The sequence below is a fragment of the Chiloscyllium plagiosum genome, unplaced genomic scaffold (assembly GCF_037043375.1).
Source record: "Chiloscyllium plagiosum isolate Xiang-an unplaced genomic scaffold, Cpla_swu_hap1 HiC_scaffold_48, whole genome shotgun sequence".
In the NCBI taxonomy this organism is placed as follows: domain Eukaryota; kingdom Metazoa; phylum Chordata; class Chondrichthyes; order Orectolobiformes; family Hemiscylliidae; genus Chiloscyllium; species Chiloscyllium plagiosum.
In genome coordinates, this window is record NW_028270186.1 from 13,192,325 (window position 1) to 13,209,819 (window position 17,495).

The 17,495-nt window shown below is 42.0% G+C and overlaps 1 pseudogene; it reads right to left on the reverse strand.

Annotated features, from left to right (window-relative positions):
- Window positions 1–8,508: 8,508 nt before the first annotated feature.
- LOC148135696 (uncharacterized) lies at window positions 8,509–16,432 on the reverse strand (annotated as a pseudogene).
- Window positions 16,433–17,495: the final 1,063 nt, after the last annotated feature.

Genomic DNA, 17,495 nt, shown 5'->3' on the forward strand with positions numbered 1-17,495 from the left:
CTATGCACAAACCCCCCATATTTGGTCCTTAATTGACCTTACTTCTTTTTACCATCCTTTTCTTATTGTTGTGCCTATAGAAGACTTTGGGATTTCTCTTTATGTTGAATCCCATAACGCCACCTCATTTCTCTTCTTTACTTCTGAAGCGAGTCTCTTCCGAAGTTACTGTCTTCAGCATGGTACTTATTCCTTGACACCTATTCCAAGCATATTTTTCTTCTTTAATTTCGATCCCCATCTCATCCAGTCAGCTCTGGATTTAATTGTCCTACCTTTTCCTTTCGAAGGGATATGTATTGACTTTGTCCAGTCCATCTCCTTTTTGAATTTAATCTGTTGCTCAATGAATGATTCTCTCACCAACTGTTGGTCCTAGTCTATCTAGCCCAGCTTGGTGCTAGCTCTTTTGATGTCAGCTCTCCGCCAGTTTATTATTCATACTCAAGATGGCTCATTGTCATTTTCCACCAACGTCCTAACCCTATGATACAACGTTTATTGTCCCCTAAAAGAACTCCCACTGAGACATGATCAACATTGCCCACTTCATTTCCTACAACCAGTTGAGGGCATCATTGGGTAGGCCAGCATTTATTGTCTATCCCTAATTGGCAGTTAAGATTCAGTACATTGCTGTGGGTTTGGAGTCACATTGAAGCCAGACCAGGTGAGGATAGCAGTTTCCCCCCCTAAAGGATATTAGTGAACCAGGTGGGTTTTTCTGACAATTTTAAATGGTTATCAGTAGATTCTTAATTCCAGATTTTGATTGAATTCAAATTCCACCGTAACTCATGTTGAGATTCGAACCTGGGTCCACAGAACATTACCTGGGTCTCTGGATTAACAGTCCAGCAATAATACCACTTATCCATCACCTCCCCTTACTGACAGAAATTCTCTGAAAAACAATTGCCCTTTGTTGCCTGATGTACTATCCCTAATCCAATCTATCTTTGGGTAATTCAAATCCCCTTTTATTACTACACTGCAATGTTTGTCCCAATCTGTAATTTCCTTGTGGATTTGTTCCGGAACATCCTTCCCAATTCTGGGTGATCTACAGATTACACTGAGCAATGACATTGCACAACTTTGTTGCTTTGCGTTAGACAAATTGATTCTCTACTTGAGCCTTCTGGTACATCTTCATTCCCCAATGTGATGTTATTGACAAAAGCCAAAGAAAATTGTGAGAAAACCATCACATTTCCTCTTTTCCATTGGATTCTGGTTCACAAACTTTGTGCCTTTTTGCCTACTTTTTTAAGCAATTGATTTTGCTGAAAAGACTGTTTCTCTTATTCATCTTGGTGACCTATGTGTGAATGAATGAATGAACGTTTTCCTCATGCTAGTGAATATGATCCTAATGATTTTTTTTTTGTTTTCTTGTTCATTAATGAAATGTTGTACATATGTTTCTTTCTTCTTAGATAGAGATTACATTCAGCCATGAACCACCCTAGAATTAAGTGACTTATGTAACAGTGCCAGCTATGTCCACATACTGAGAATTAATGCTAAAAATGTAACTGCTGCATTCAGTCTGCATTATCCATCTGTGAGACCAACACATGATTTGAGAGTGGATTGATTCACTTTCAATATTTGCATTAATGCTTTATGTATTGGAATAATGAGTTGTTTGTAAACACAGAGATTACTGTCAAGAGGCTCTATTGCATTAAACTTGAGAATTTATTTTCCATCCTCAATGTAGCTTTTTACCATGCAATGAGGGCTTACAATATCACAACTGGGAACAGTGGTAGCAATCCCTTGAAGATCTAAATCCCTGATTTCTTATCCTTCATTTTGACCCAAGACACCTGTCAGAGAGCTAAATTATGTCCTGCTAAATAGATGTGGAGGAGGACGTTCCTGCAAACCTTACATCAGTGCAGCATAATGGACTTTAGAAAAACTTAGCAGATTGGATGAACTCCAGCACTTTCTGTGTAATCTGAGTGGTGAGATTCATTTGATAATTCTGTCACCTGCATTTCTAAATTCAGTTTCAGACTCCTTTTGTCAGCTCATTACTGGCAGTGGCTGTGGGGATAATGAGTCAAACCAGGAGATAGTATCTGCAGAAACATTAGAACCATTGTATAGTGTATTAATTTATCATCAGACTGGACTATCTTTTACACAGTATCTTATTTTATCTGCCCTGTTCACTGCAAACTCCTCATATGCATTGATGTGCAGAAATTGTTATGGGAGCAGAAAGGGTAATTATTTTATGTTGTGGCAAGATCTCAAAACAGAAATGAGATGAATGGCTAATTATTATGTTTATGGTACTGTACTTTGAGGGGAAAATGTTATTCAGACAACTGTCCTCTTCCTTGAAAAATGATAGGAAATCTTTGTCACGGTTGAGGCTGGTACAATTACAGCATTTAAAAGGCATTTGGATGGCTATATGAATAGGAAGAGTTTAGAGGGATATAGGCCAAGTGCTGGCAAATGGGACTAGATTAATTCGGGATATCTGGTTGGCATGAATGAGTTGGACTGAAGGGTCTGTTTCTATGGTGTACATTTCTATGATTCTATCTACCTGTTTCAGACAATTTGAACATTAGATAAAAACCAAAGAACTGCAGATGCTGTAAATCAGAAACAAAAATAGAAATTGTTGGAAAAGGTCAGGAGATCTGGCAGCATTTATGAAGAGAAATCAGAGTTGAAGTTTCGGGTCGAGTGACCCTTCCTCAGAACAATTCAGAACCCGAAATATGAACTCTGATTTCTCTCCACAGAGGCTGCCAGATTTTGTGAGCTTTTCCAGCAATTTTTAAGTTGGTTTTTGCTCAGTTAGTGGTTCACCTTTGCCACAGAAATGCAGCACTGGTCCAGCTTACATGCTAAATTGAGGGATGAGATGTTCTCCCATAACCTTCTGACTCAGGCAATAATTATTGTAATGTAGACACAGAAAGTTCTGGAGAAAATCAGCAAGTCTGGCTTTTTGTTCTGAAGAAGGATTACTGTGTTTTCTTTCCCTTCACAGATGCTGCTGAGTTTCTCCAGCAATTTATGTTTTTGTTTCAGATCTTTTGTTTTATTTAAGAATATTTTTGTCTTGGGTGGACTGTTGTAAAGGGGAACTGAGATAAAGTAATCGTAATCTAATATGGACCATAGGGCTGCTCTCTCATTAGAGAGAGATTTCTGGTAGTGGTTTAACCTGAGGGTCACACTGCCTCAGGCAAGGGGAGAGGTGAACTAGGAGGATCCTTCATGGTAACTTTAGCCAATACGGGAACTAAACTCACACTATTGGTCTTACTCTATATTGCAAACTAGCTAGCCAGCTAACTGAACTAATAGAACTGAGACAGCAGAGTGGTGTACTGAAGTTGGCTTTTTAAACAGGCATCTTTTGTCATTGATGAACGCTAGAGATTCCGAATAGCTTTGCATTCAGTTCTTCAGGCATCTTGTTGCAACTGCAAGCTCATTAGTGCATATTTGTTTCAATAGGATCTCTGGTTTTCTCCCTCAATCATGTTGCTGAGCTGCTACGCTTGTGTGTCTAATATCCCCCCACTTCAGCAATATTGTTATTTATCGCTTCAATAAAACTGCTCATGACTTTGAAAGAACTTACACTTCGGTTGAAAGTTATAATTGCTCTTTGGGAACAGGGCTAATTTATTACAGACCAAACCTTGTTACGTTTGATGGTAAATGTTCATTTCAAGGCTGGAAGTTGTCTAACTGTGATAAAAATAAAGTGAATCAAGGCATCTGCTGTGCACAAGTTGGCTCTACGTTAGTCAGCATATCCACAGTCAATACATTTCAAAAGTAATTCATTGGCTGTGGAGGATTTGGGAATATATTAAGATGTTATGCAAATTTGTTTCTGCTGTAACCACTGTTTACATGTCTGTGGGCGGAGAGTTCCTCTCTTAGAGTCATAGCATCAAAAGAGATTTACAGCATGGAAACAGACCCTTCAGTCTACCACGCCTCTGCCAACCAGATATCCTAGATTAATCAAGTCCCATTTGCCAGCATTTCACCCATATTCCTCTAAACCCTTCCTATTCATATAACCATCCTGATGCCTTTTACATGTTACAATTGTACCAGCCTACATCACTTCCTCCAACAGTTCATTCCAGACACGCACCACCCTCTGCATGAAAACGTTGCCCCTTAGGACCTTTTCAAATCTTGCCCCTCTCGCCTTACACTAATGCTCTTTCATTTTGAACTCCCCTGTTTGGTAAAAGACCTGGACTAATCACCCTATCCATGACCCTCATAAATTTATAAACCTTCATAGGGTCACCCTCAGCCTCTGACACTCCAGGGAAAGCAGTCCCAGCCTATTTAGACTCTCCCGATAGTTCAAACCCTCCAAACCTGGCAACATCCTTGAAAATCTTTTCTGAACCATTTCAAATTTAACAACATATTTCCTATAGCAAGGAGATCAAAACAGAATCTCATAAGGAGATTTCAGTTATCTATAAGAATAATAGGGTGGTTATGGTAGGGGATTTTAAATTTCCAAACATAGACTGGGACTGCCGTTGTGTTAAGGGTTTAGATGGGGATGAATTTGTTAAGTGCATACAAGAAACTTTTCTGATTCAGTATGTGGATGTACCTACTAGAGAAGATGCAAAACTTGACCTGTTCTTGGGAAATAAGGCAGGGCAGGTGACTGAGGTGTCAATGGGGGAGCACTTTGGGGTCAGCGACAATAATTCTATTAGTTTTAAAATAATGATGGAAAAAGATAGACCAGATCTAAAAGTTGAAGTTCGAAATTGGAGGAAGGCTAATTTTGATAGTATTAGGCAAGAACTTTCAAAAGCTGATTGGGGACAGATGTTCACAGATAAAGGGATGCCTGGAAAATGGGAAGCCTTCAGAAATGAGATAACGAGAGTTCAGAGACAGTATATTCCTGTTAGGGTGAAAGGAAAGGCTGGAAGGTATAGGGAATGCTTGATGACTAAAGAAATTGAGGGTTTGGTTATGAAAAAGAAGGAAGCATATGTCAGGTATAGACAGGAGAGAGCTAGTGAATACTTAGAAGAGTATAAAGGCAGTAAAAGTATCTTTAAGAGGGAAGTCAGGAGGGTAAAAAGGGGAACATGAGATAGCTTTGGCAAATATGATTAAGGAGTATCCAGAGAGTTTTTATAAATATTTTAAGGACAAAAGGGTAACTAGGAAGAGAGTAGGACCCCTCAAAGATCAGCAAGGCGTCCTTTGTGTGGAGCTGCAGGAGAAGGGGCAGATACTAAATGAGTATTTTGCATCAGTATTTAATGTCGAGAAGGACCTGGAAAATATAGAATGTAGGGAAATAGATGGTGACATCTTGGAAAATGTCCACATTACAGAGGAGGAAATGCTGGATGTCTTGAAACACATAAAGGTGAATAAATCCCCAAGACCAGATCAGGTGTACCCTAGAACTCTGTGCGAAGCTAGGGCAGTGATTGTTGGGCCCTTGCTGAGATATTTTTATCATTAATAATCACAGGTGAGGTACTAGAAGACTGGAGATTGGCTAATGTGGTGCCACTATTGAGAAAGGTGGTAAGGACAAGCCAGGGAAGTGTAGACTGGTGTGCCTGACATCAGTGGTGGGCAAGTTGTTGGAGGGAATCCTGAGGGACAGGATTTACAGGTATTTGGAAAGGCAAGGACTGATTAGGGATAGTCAACATGGCTTTGTGCATAGGAAATCCTGATTCACCAACTTGATTGACTTTTTTGAAGTAATGAAGAAGATTGATCAGGGCAGAGCTGTGGACATGATCTGTATGGACTTCAGTAAGGTGTTCGACAAGGTTCCCTATGGAAGACTGGTTAACAAGATTAGATCTCATGGAATACAGGCAGAACTCGCCATTTGGATACAGAACTGACTCAAAGGTAGAAGAAAGAGGGTGGTGGTGGAGAATTGTTTTTCAGACTGGAGGCCAGCAATTTTTATGATTATGGGTCCACTACTTTTTGTCAAATATATAAATGATTTGGATGTGAACATAGGAGGCATAGTTAGTAAGTTTGCAGATGACACCAAAATTGGAGATGTAGTGGATTGTCAAGAAGGTTACCTCAGATTACAATGGGATCTTGATCAGTTGGGCCAATGGGATGAGAAGTGGCAAATGGAGTCTAATTTAGATAAATGCGAGGTGTTGCTTTGTGGGAAAGCAAATCTTACCCAGACTTATACGCTTATTGGTAAGGTCCTAGGGAGTGTTGCTGAACAAAGAGACCTTGGAGTGCAAGTTCATAGCTCCTTGAAAGTAGAGTCGCAGGAAGAATAGATAGTGAAAAAGGCATTTGGTATGCTTTCCTTTATTGGTCAGAGTTGCGGCTGTACAGGACATTGGTTAGGCCACTTTTGGAATATTGCGTGCAATTCTGGTCTCCTTCCTATTGGAAGGGTGTTGTGAAACTTGAATGGGTTCAGAAAAGATTTCCAAGGACGTTGCCAGGGTTGGAGGATTTGAGTTACAGGGAGAGGCTGAACAGGCTGGGACTGTTTTCCCCGGAGTGTTGGAGGGTGAGGGGTAACCTTATAGAGGTTTATAAAATCATGATAGGGTTAATAGACAAGGTCTTTTCCCTGGGGTGGGGGAGTCCAGAACTAGAGGGAATAGGTTAAAGGTGAGACAGGAAAGATATAAAATAGACCTAAGGGGTAGCGTTTTCATGCAGAGTGTGTTGCGTGTATAGAATGGGCTGCCAGAGGAAATGGTGGAGGCTAGAACGATTGGAACATTTAAAAGACATCTGGATGGGTGAATGAATAGGTAGGGTTTGGAGGGATGTGGGCTGGGTGCTGGCAAGTGGGACTAGATTAGATTGGGATATCTGGTCAGCATGAATGAATTGGACCGAAGGGTCTGTTTCCATGCTGTACATCTCTATGACTCTATGAATAGAACAAATTAACAGAATTGCAATTGAACCCTGTGTTTGCATTGATTTAATAAACTAAGTGATTAAAACGGTCAACTTTGCACTTTAGCCAGTGTGTTAGCTTACTTTGCTGGCAGGCACTCTGACCACAGTGGATGTTCTGTGACCTTAATGAAGGAATAGAGAATATGCTGCTTCCTAGTCTGAAGCAAGCAGCACCCAGAGATTTTGATTAATGTCTGACCCTGAATATGGTTGTGTTAGCCAATAGCCTTTTACGTTCATAAGCCAAGGAGAGGAAGGTAGGCCAGAGTTCACACTCCTGATTCCTGTCCATTGATTTATGTATCACTTTCTACAGGAAAAGACTGACAAAAATATAGTTTCTTCACTCCTCTGCAAGCAGTTGGCTAAAAGTCCTCATGATGATCACTTACCTATCTTCAGTCACTAGTCCAAGGCTTTCTTATGGCAACAGCGAAACACATATAGTCAGGGTCTCCTTGGATCTATTGACTTGAAATCCTCTTGGGACAGCTTGGAATCCCATTGAGTTGGTTTCCAATCAATGGAACCAAATGCCCTGGTATGGCAACCTTTCCTAAAATCAGAACATTAGGGCCAATCCATTTTCTTAAAAATATTTTCAGTTCTCTGGTCAATTTGGAATTCTTAGCAATTGAATAAAGGCGCATGCCCTCCATGAATTAGATGACCAAGCTTTGTTATTATTTTTCTGCTTGGAGCAAAATGATTTTAAAAAAGGTAGCCACTTTCACTGTTTAAACTGGATCACAAAATGTGGAAGTCACTCTTTAATGGTTGGCATTCTTCACATTTTACCCTGCATCTGACTTCTCCTCCACTCCCTGAAAGTGTTGGCTTTTACTGGGACATGCCACAAATGGCTCACTCAATGGTTCTTTCTTCAGCAAGAGACTTCTGATGCCTGTATATAACACAGCCAGCAACAATGGCTGCCTTGTACCAACATTGTTGGGTTCCAACAGACCAGTGAATAAACACTTTCCTGAACCTGAGGCTTCAAAGGTTACATTATGTAGAGAGCTTATTTTCATTTGTCACTTGGGGCTCAGTTGACAGTGCACATGTGTTAAAGTTACAAGGTTCTTGGTTCAAGTCCACACTCCAGAGAGTGGTACAAATATCCAGTGCTTCTGGAAAGGGAGTATTTGAATATCAGAAGATGCTGTCTTTCTGTTGAGATGTTTAACTGATGGCATTCAGGTAATTATAAATGATCCGATGGTACTCTTTACATGAAAAATAAGGGACTTATTCTCCTATCTCCAAGACAATAGTTACTCCTCATTTGAAAAAACAAATTGCATTGTTGTTTTTTTTCTGTGTGCAAATTATTGCTGTACTTGGTCAAACTATACAGCGGCTCTGCAAAAAGCAACTCCTTAAATTGGAATGAAACACTTGAGACAAATGGTGCTCATGAAAACCTGTGTACAAATGCATAACATTAATCCTTTCCAGAAAATTTCAGAATTATTTAATTGAGACTTTTCAGATTCCAAAATAAGTTGATATGTTTGTTCCAAAAATATATTCTTTGACTCATCAGAGAACCTGAAGATAAAAGACATAACTTTAAAATCAGAGACATGTAGTTCAATTGAGAAATTAGAAAAAGATGCTAAAAAGGTGGAAATCTGTCTCCAAAAAGTAGTTAATGTGAGTTAAATTAATGATTTTGAATCAAAGACTGAAGCATTTGTGCTAACCATGGGTATAAAATAAAGTGTTATGGAGCATAGACAGGTAGGTGGAATTACAACACTGTGTGATTTTGAGGAATCTTGCATAACAAGGTCAAGAAGCTGAATGACGTCTTCCTGTTCTGATGTTCTGAAGCCACAATGAATAGGGCCCTGAGCAAACTCTCAGATGGACACTGAACTTTTCATATAACCATGGAAATATTACAGTACAGAACAGAGGCCATTCAGCCCATCGTGGCTGCATAAGCACACTGCCCATTCTCATCACATTTGCAAGCACTTTGCAGTGTTCAGCCTCACTGACGTAAACAGGCTTCTGCCACAACCACCAACCTGGTCAGGAACAAGCCTAGAAGAACACTGCCTGGAAGAACACAGCCTGGAAGGCCAGGCAGCGTCAGGAGGTGGAGAAGCCGAAGTTTTGGGTGTAACCCTTCTTCAGGTCCTGGATTCCAGCATCAGCAGTTTTTTTGTCTCAACCACCAAACTGAGCAGTGAATTCCAGACCCCACCACCCACTGGACCCACGTCCCCGCTCATCCTTCTACTAATCACCCTAACCCTATGCCCCCTGTCCCATCAATATCCTCGGGTAGCCACTGACCAGAAACTGATTTGGACCAGCCAAAGGAATACTGTGGCTGGAAGAGCAACAAGGAACTCACCTACTGACTCCCAAAACCTGTCCGCCATCCATAAGGCACAGGTCAGGAGTGTGATGGAATACTTAGCACTTGTCTCAATGAGTGCAGCTTCAGCTACATTCAAGAAGTTTGACACCATCCAGGGCAATGCAGATTAATTGATTGGTATCCCATTCAAATCCTTTAAAATTAAACCCCTCCATCACTGTTGCACAGTGGCAGCAGTACATCTATACAAGATGCAATGTAGGAACTCAGCAAAGCTCTTTAAACAGAACATTTCAAACCTGTAACCTCCACCACTCAGAAGGATAAGGGCAGCAGACAAAAGAGCAATACCAGCATCTGCAAGTTCCTCTCAAGCCACACACAACTCTAATATCTTGTTGGTCCTTTATTGTTGCTGAATCAAAGTCACAGAACTCCGTTCCTCACAGCAATGTGACTGTACCTGCACCAGATGAGGTGGTTTCAAGAAGGTGACTCACCACCAACTTCTCAATAGATAATTGGGATCGGCAACAAATGTTGATCTTGTCAGCAATACCCATATGACATGAAGGAAGTTTAAAAAAAAGCAGAAGGTGAAATAACAAAAGCCTCATTCATTGTAAATTACCAGCAATGACAATGGATGTATTTACAAAGCAGTGATCTCACCTTGATACCCAGGTGATAAACTACCAGAACACAGATTTATCAGTCATCAAAACCTTAACTTCAGATTCTTACCTCAGCACCATGTCGTTTGAATGAACTGCATTTAGAAGCTGCAGGGTACTATTGTTGTGTTTTCATTTTCTGTGTTCGTAGCAGTTATTAGGAAATATATCCATTTGATGCACAATGACACCCACACAAAAGTTTAACAATCTCTTTGTATTTATCCAGTGATAATATGCTGTTGATTATAGGAACAATCCATTCTGAGTGGCTCAGACAAATACCTGCCAAGAGCAAATAAACTGTACTCCAAATGTCATTTTTTTCCAAAACTATGGTGTTTGTAAATTACAGGGGTTTGTTCCTATCACTTACCAATTTTTGATGGAAGTATAATCCAAGAAAGAAAACCTATTTTCAAGTGATACAAAATGGGATCAAAAGATGTTTTTTTTACAATGGCAGAGATGCTGTAATTTACTCCTTTGATCTGGCCAAAGGAGGGCTGATGATTCCTGCTCTGGTGCTGTCCATTAATCTTGTTGAAAGTCTGATTGGTCAGGGTTGCAATGTCTCACAATTGTTAGATAACCTTGGATAATTATCATTGGTTATACCCTCCATAGTCTACCCATTGCAGATCAGTTCCATAGATGCTGGGCATTCAGTGATGATCTAAACCCTCATATGAAAATCTGATCTGGTTTGCAAAGAAGGCATTCAGTCCATTGTGCCTGTGCTCTGTCTTTGATTAATTTGTCCCATTTCCCAGTTCTTTCCATATCACCCAGTTATGTTTTCTTCCTTCATTTATTGAACCAGTGCTCTTTAAAATGAGGTAAAAACTCCCCCTCCCACTCTGCCGAGGACATGGAGGTCCTGGGCCTCCTTCACCGCCGCTCCCTCACCACCAGACGCCTGGAGGAAGAACGCCTCATCTTCCGCCTCGGAACACTTCAACCCCAGGGCATCAATGTGGACTTCAACAGCTTCCTCATTTCCCCTTCCCCCACCTCATCCTAGTTTCAAACTTCCAGTCCCCTTGACTTGTCCGGACTTGTCCGACCTGCCTAGCTCCTTTTCCACCTATCCACTCCACCCTCTCCTCCCTGACCTATCACCTTCATCTCCTCCCCCACTCACCCATTGTACTCTATGCTACTCTCTCCCCACCTCCACCCTCCCCTAGCTTATCTCTCCACGCTTCAGGCTCTCTGCCTTTATTCCTGATGAAGGGCTTTTGCCCGAAACGTCGATTTTGCTGAAGCTCCTCGATGCTGCCTGAATTGCTGTGCTCTTCCAGCACCATTGATCCAGAAGCTCTTTAAAATGATACTATTCAATCAGTTTGCACAACTCTTTCAGACACTGTACAGTGCATCAGATCCTAACAACAAACTAGGTAAAAATTGTTGTTCTTTTTCACTCTAGTTTCTTTGTCGATATCTAACAGTGCTTCAAAGAGTGTGGTGCTCGAAAAGCACAGCCAGGTAGGCAGCATCCGAGGAGCAGGAGTGTCAATGTTTCGAGCATAAGCTCTTCGTCAGGAATGAGGGGATGGTCCAAGGGGTTGGAGAGATAAATGGGAGGGGGGATGGGCTGGGGGGAAGGTAGCTGGGAATGCAATAGTTACATGAAGGTGGGGATGAAGGTGATAGGTCGGAGAGGAGGGTGGAGTGGATAGGTGGGAAAGAAAATGGACAGATAGGACAGTTCAAGAGGGTGGTGCCGAGTTGGAGGATTGGATCTGGGATAAGGTGGGTGAACAGGAAAAGGGAAAACTGCTGAAATCCACATTGATTCTGTGGGGTTGGAGGCCCCAAGGTGAAAGATGAGGTGCTCTTCCTCCAGGCGTCGAGTGGCTAGAGTTTAGTGGTGGAGGAGGCCCAGGACTTCCATGTCCTTGGCAGAGTGGGAGGGGGAGTTAAAGTGTTCGGCCGCAGGGAAGTGGTATTATTTAGTGCGTGTGTCTTCGACATGTTCTCTGAAATGTTCTGCAAGTTGGCGTCCTGTCTCCCCAATGTAGAGGAGACCACATCGAGAGCAACCGACACAGTGGAAGTTCAGGTTAATCTTTGTCAGATGTGGAAGGATCCTTGGATGGAGGTGAGGAGGAAGGTGTGGGCGCTGGTTTTACAATTCTTGCAGTGGCAGGGGAAGGTGCCAGGAATGGAGGGTGTGTCGGTAGGAGGCGTGAACCTAACAAGGGAGTCACGGAGGGAATGGTCTCTCCAGAACACATATAGGGGTGGGGAGGAAAATATGTTCCTGGTGGTGGGGTCTGTTTGTAGGTGGCGGACATGGCGGAAGATGATGCAATGTATCTGGAGGTTGGTGGGGTAGAAGGTGAGGACCGGGGAGGGGTTTAGTCCTTGTTGCGATTGGAGAGGTGGGGTTCAAGGACGGAGGTGCGGCAAGTGGAGGAGATACATTGGAGGGCACCTTCAACTGTGTGAGAGGGGAAATTGTGGTCTTTGAAGAAAGAGGCCATCTGGGATATTCTATAGTGGAATTGGTCTTCCTGGGAGCAGATGCGATGGAGGTGTAGGTGTTGGGGATAAGGGATATTATTTTTACTGGAGGCAGGCTGGGAGGAGGTGTAGTCCAGGTAGCTGTGGGATTCGATGGGTTTGTAGTAGCTGTCTGTGTTAAGTCGGTTGCCAGAAATGGAGACAGAGAGGTCCAGGAAAGGGAGGGAGGTTTCTGAGATAGTCCAAGTGAACTTGAGGTCAGGGTGGAAGGTGTACGTGAAATTGATGAATTGTTTAACCTCCTCATGAGAGCATGAGGTGGCATCAATACAGTCAGTGATGGAGCAGAGGAAAAGGTGGGGGATGGTGCAGGTGTAGCTGTGCAAGATGGACTGTTCCACGTACCCGACAAAGAGGCAGGCAAAGCTGGGGCCCATGTGGGTGCCCATGGCTATCCCTTTGGTCTGGAGGAAGTGGGAGGATTCGAAGGAAAAATTGTTGAGGGTGAGGACCAGTTCAGCCAATCGAATGACTGTGTCAGTGGAAGGGTAAAGGATGAGTCAGCGGGAGAGGAAGAAATAGAGGGCTTGGAAGCCTTGGATGATGGCAGATGGATGTGTACAGGGACTGGATATCCATGGTGAAGATGAGGTATTCGGGGCCAGGGAAACAAAAGTCATGAAGGAAGTGGAGGGCCTGGTTGGTATCCTGAACATATGTGGGGAGTTCCTGGGCCAAAGGGGACAGGATGGTGTCACAGTATGCAGAGATAAATTTGGTGGTGCAGGAGCAAACTGAGACGATGGGTTCACCAAGGCTATCAGGTTTCTGAATTTTTGGTAGGAGGTAGAACTGGGCTGTGCGGGGTTCCTGGACTATGAGGCTGGAGGTTGTTGATGGGAGATGCCTGAGGTGATGATTTTGTGGATGGTCTGGGAGATGATGATTTGGTGATGGGAGGTGAGGTCGTGGTCGAGGGGACTGTAGTAGGAGGTGTCCGTGAGTTGACGCCAGGCTTCAGTGGTGTAGAGGTTGGTGTGCCAAACTCCCATTGCGTCCCTCCCTTGTCTGCTGTTTTGATGTTGAGCTTGTGGTTGGAGCGGAGGGATTGGAGGGCTGCACGTTGACAGGGTGAGAGGTTGGTGTGGGTGAGGGGGGTGGACAGATTGAGGCGGTCAATGTCACAGTGGCAGTTGGAAATGAAGAGATTGAGGGCGGATAACAGACCAGCACAGGGTGTCGAGGTGGATGGGGTGTGTTGGAGACAGGAGAAGGGGTCCTTGAAGAGTGGGTGGGAGTCCTAATGGAAAACGTAAGCATGGAGGCAGAGGCGGCGGAAGAAACATTCAATGTCGCAATGCGTGTTGAATTCATTGATCCGAGAGCATAGGGGGATGAGGATGAGGCCTTTACTGAGGACTGATCGTTCATCCTCAGTGAGGGGGAGATCTGGGATGATGGTTAAAAACATGGCAGGGCTGAGAGATAGGACCTGGTGTGGGGCTGGAGCTGGGAGTGTGGGGTGGAGACTGTCTCTGGAGTGGGTGTGGTTATGGGATTGTGGGTAATGTCACCAACAGAAGTGATGTTCACCCTGGGGTCAGGAAGACAGAAGTGGTGCCTTCGGTGGGCTCCACGGGGGCGGAAATGACATAACTCTAAATCTAATCTTGAACTCTGTATCGATCATTGACATCCTTCTACAGGAAACAGTCTTTCCACATTTCTTCTCTTAAAACCACCACTAAATATCTCCTGAATGTGTTGAGTCCGCTCAGCACTGTTCGGTTAACATAACATAATAGATACCACAGCCAATTCTGATCTCACCAGACTTCTCAGGAGGTGGTGCCATGGTGAGACATTAATCTTGTAGCTGTGGCTCTCTGTTAGTATTGCCCTTGCCTTTTAAAATGGAAGATCACAAGTTCAAATCACATGCCAAAATCCTGAATTTTATATTCAGCTGACACTTGAGTGCAATACTGAGAGAGTACTGTGTTCCTGGAACCTGCTGACTTTCAAATGTGGATAAATGAAGGACATGCCTTCTTGCCAGGTACACATAGAATATCTCATGGTATTGTTTCAAAGTAGTAATGTAAAAATGTAATAAGAATAAAAATAATGTTCACAATGACTCTTACCAATTTTATAGATGCAAATTAGAAAGCACCCTATCCAGATGCATCATAGCTTGGTATGGTCACTGCCTACCCAAAGACCACAATAAGTTATAGAGAGTTGTGAATGTAGCCCAGTCCATCACGAAAACCAGCTTTCTTTCCATTGACTCCATGTACATTTCCCACTGCCTTGGGAAAGCAGCCAACACAGTCAAAGACTCATCCCAACCCATTCCTACTCCCTTCCACCCTCTTTCATTGGGCAGAAGATACAAATATTTGAGAACACATGCCAGATTTAAGAACAGCTTCTTCCCCACTGTTATCAGACTTTAGAATAGACTTCTCATATATTAGAGTTGATCTTTGTCTACACCTTCACTGTAAATGTAACACTACATTCTGCCTTGTTTTCTATTACCCTGATGTGCTTAGATAAAGTATGATATGTCTGGATTTTACACAAAACAACTCTTTTCACTGTTTCTCAGTAGATGTGACAATAATAAATCCATCAAATCAGATCAGAGGAGTTTTCTCTTGGATCCTGGCTAATTTTATGCAACAGCCAAACGAAGCATTTTATTTGGTAATTATCATTGTGGTGTTGGTTGGAGCTTTGGTGAATTTGGCAAACTGACTGTTGTATTTCTCTGATTTCAACAGTGACTACGCATTATTGGTTGTGAAGTGCTTTGGGAAATCTTGAGACCAAGAAAGACATAACATAACTGCAAGATTTGAATTATTTTTCTCTTTTTAAAAGTGTGGATCTATGGAACCAATGGGAAAATACAGACAGCATAATTTTGATGAGTGATCATTTAAGAAGTTCCTATGATTTCCCTTCCATGTTGTTCACAGTAATGTCCATGATATTAATCTTCGATTTCAGGAGGAGCCTGGGTGATTTAAGAGCCTTGTTAAACTCAATCCTGTGTCACTGAGAAGTACTAAAACAGAGTAACGGATGTGTCTTGCTGCAGTTCTGATGAATTGTAAATAAATTAACTGAAACAAAAATTGTATACGGCTATGAAGGGAAACAGCCACTAACTTGTTTTCCTATTGCCACAGTATTTCAAATTTGTCAGCAGTATTATTTTTTTCCAGAATAGTGTACCTCCATTGACACACTTCCCATGCAGAGTGACCTCCACTGCATTTTGGGCTCTTAGCACTGACAGAACCCACAGAGTCAGGAAGTTAACTAGTTGGTGCTAATGATATGTCTATTAACAAAATAAATCATTGGTAAAATACATGACAAGGGTCAAACCATTTTCATCAAATCAGATTCCCAAACTTATGGGAAAGTACCACAGAGGCTATTTGAAGGAGAATAATATCATAAGCATCAGATTATTGAAAATTCAAGGCTGAGAAAGCACACATACACTCTTGATTTTTACATTTACAATCAAAGGCTGGGAAATATCACAGGTTTCCTCTTAAGCAAAGAAAAATACATCAGAAGTGAGGAAATGACTTAAGATCATCTCCAAAAGCAGATCAGAAATTCAGGATGACCATGTTCAAGGATGGACAGGTTCCTAGTTGCACTATCCATGAATCAGAGTATAAGCTGTTTCACATCAAGAGTGTCATACGCAAGAACATACAGAGTATAAATTGACTTTTCTAAATAGCGTAAAAATAGCCCTTTCAATATGTCTCCTAATTTCTATTTCCTTTGACAGGTTTCAGCCATGGCTCAGCTGACGGTGAATAAGTAGGGTTCTGGGTCAGTGTTCCACCCCTAAGAATTGTGAATGTAATTCTGGTTGACGCATGCATACCACATTGAGTGTTATCCTGTCTTGGGCGCATCCTTTGGTTAAGATAAACGAAGGCCCCATTCTCTTGCATGATGTAAAAGATCCCATGATGCTATTTTGAAGAAGACCAGGGACGTCAGCTACTGCTTCCAAGTCAATCTTTCTCCCTCACTACATCACAGCAGATGATTTGTCAATTGTGAGATTGCTGTTTCTGGGAGCATGGTGTGTGCAAATTGACTGTTGCTTTTCCTGAATTTAAACAGTGATATCCTTCAAAAGTACTTCATTGGTAGTGAAAAACTTCGAAATGTCTTCAGCCATGAAAAGGACTACAAAATTGCAAGTCATTCATCTAAAGCAATGTGAATAAAAAATGAGAGATAAAACAGCTGAATGAGTCACCATTACCTATTTTACACTGCAGCACAGAGTTAAACTCCGTCTTATAGTTATAAAATTTCATTTCCTAAAGCTTTATGTCTGTATATCCTAATAATTCCTGATAGGGTTGGATGTTTAATTTTCTTTGATGGTTTCTCGTTTGAAGTGCCTTGGATATTGTTTTTCACTGTGTTGAGGATGCTGTATAATTACAAATTGTTGTTGTTGAGGACTTGTTCAAACACAGAAGAAATTGTGCCCCTCCCCCTGTCCTTTTCCTGCATAAATGCTTCTCTAATCTTCAGCTCTATGAATAAGTGAAAAGTCTGCCGACACAGATATAAGCGAGAAATTATCGGATGTAAAACAGCAAATTTTTGGAAAAGTTGAGGTGCAGCAACTTCAGACTTCTTTTGAAAAAAATGTTTCAAAATATACAGACAGACAAAGGAAAGCAGACAGTGCGATACATGCTTTCCAATCACGGCCCCACGGGTGTCGTGGGAACAACGGTGTCCTGACTACCAGGGTCAGTCAAGCCCTTAGTCACTTAGTGAATAGACAGTGGGGGCATGGGTCAGCTGGGCTTCTTTTTCTATGCAGTGTAGACGGTATCTCTGAATTGCACAGCAGCAAGGAGATTGCAATGTTGCTGGAAAACTAGTTGATTCTTTACAGAGGAGAATGATAATAATTATAAAATAGCTGTTCGAAGAGTCTTCATAATGAATTATGATGCTATTTGAAGCTATCAATGAAT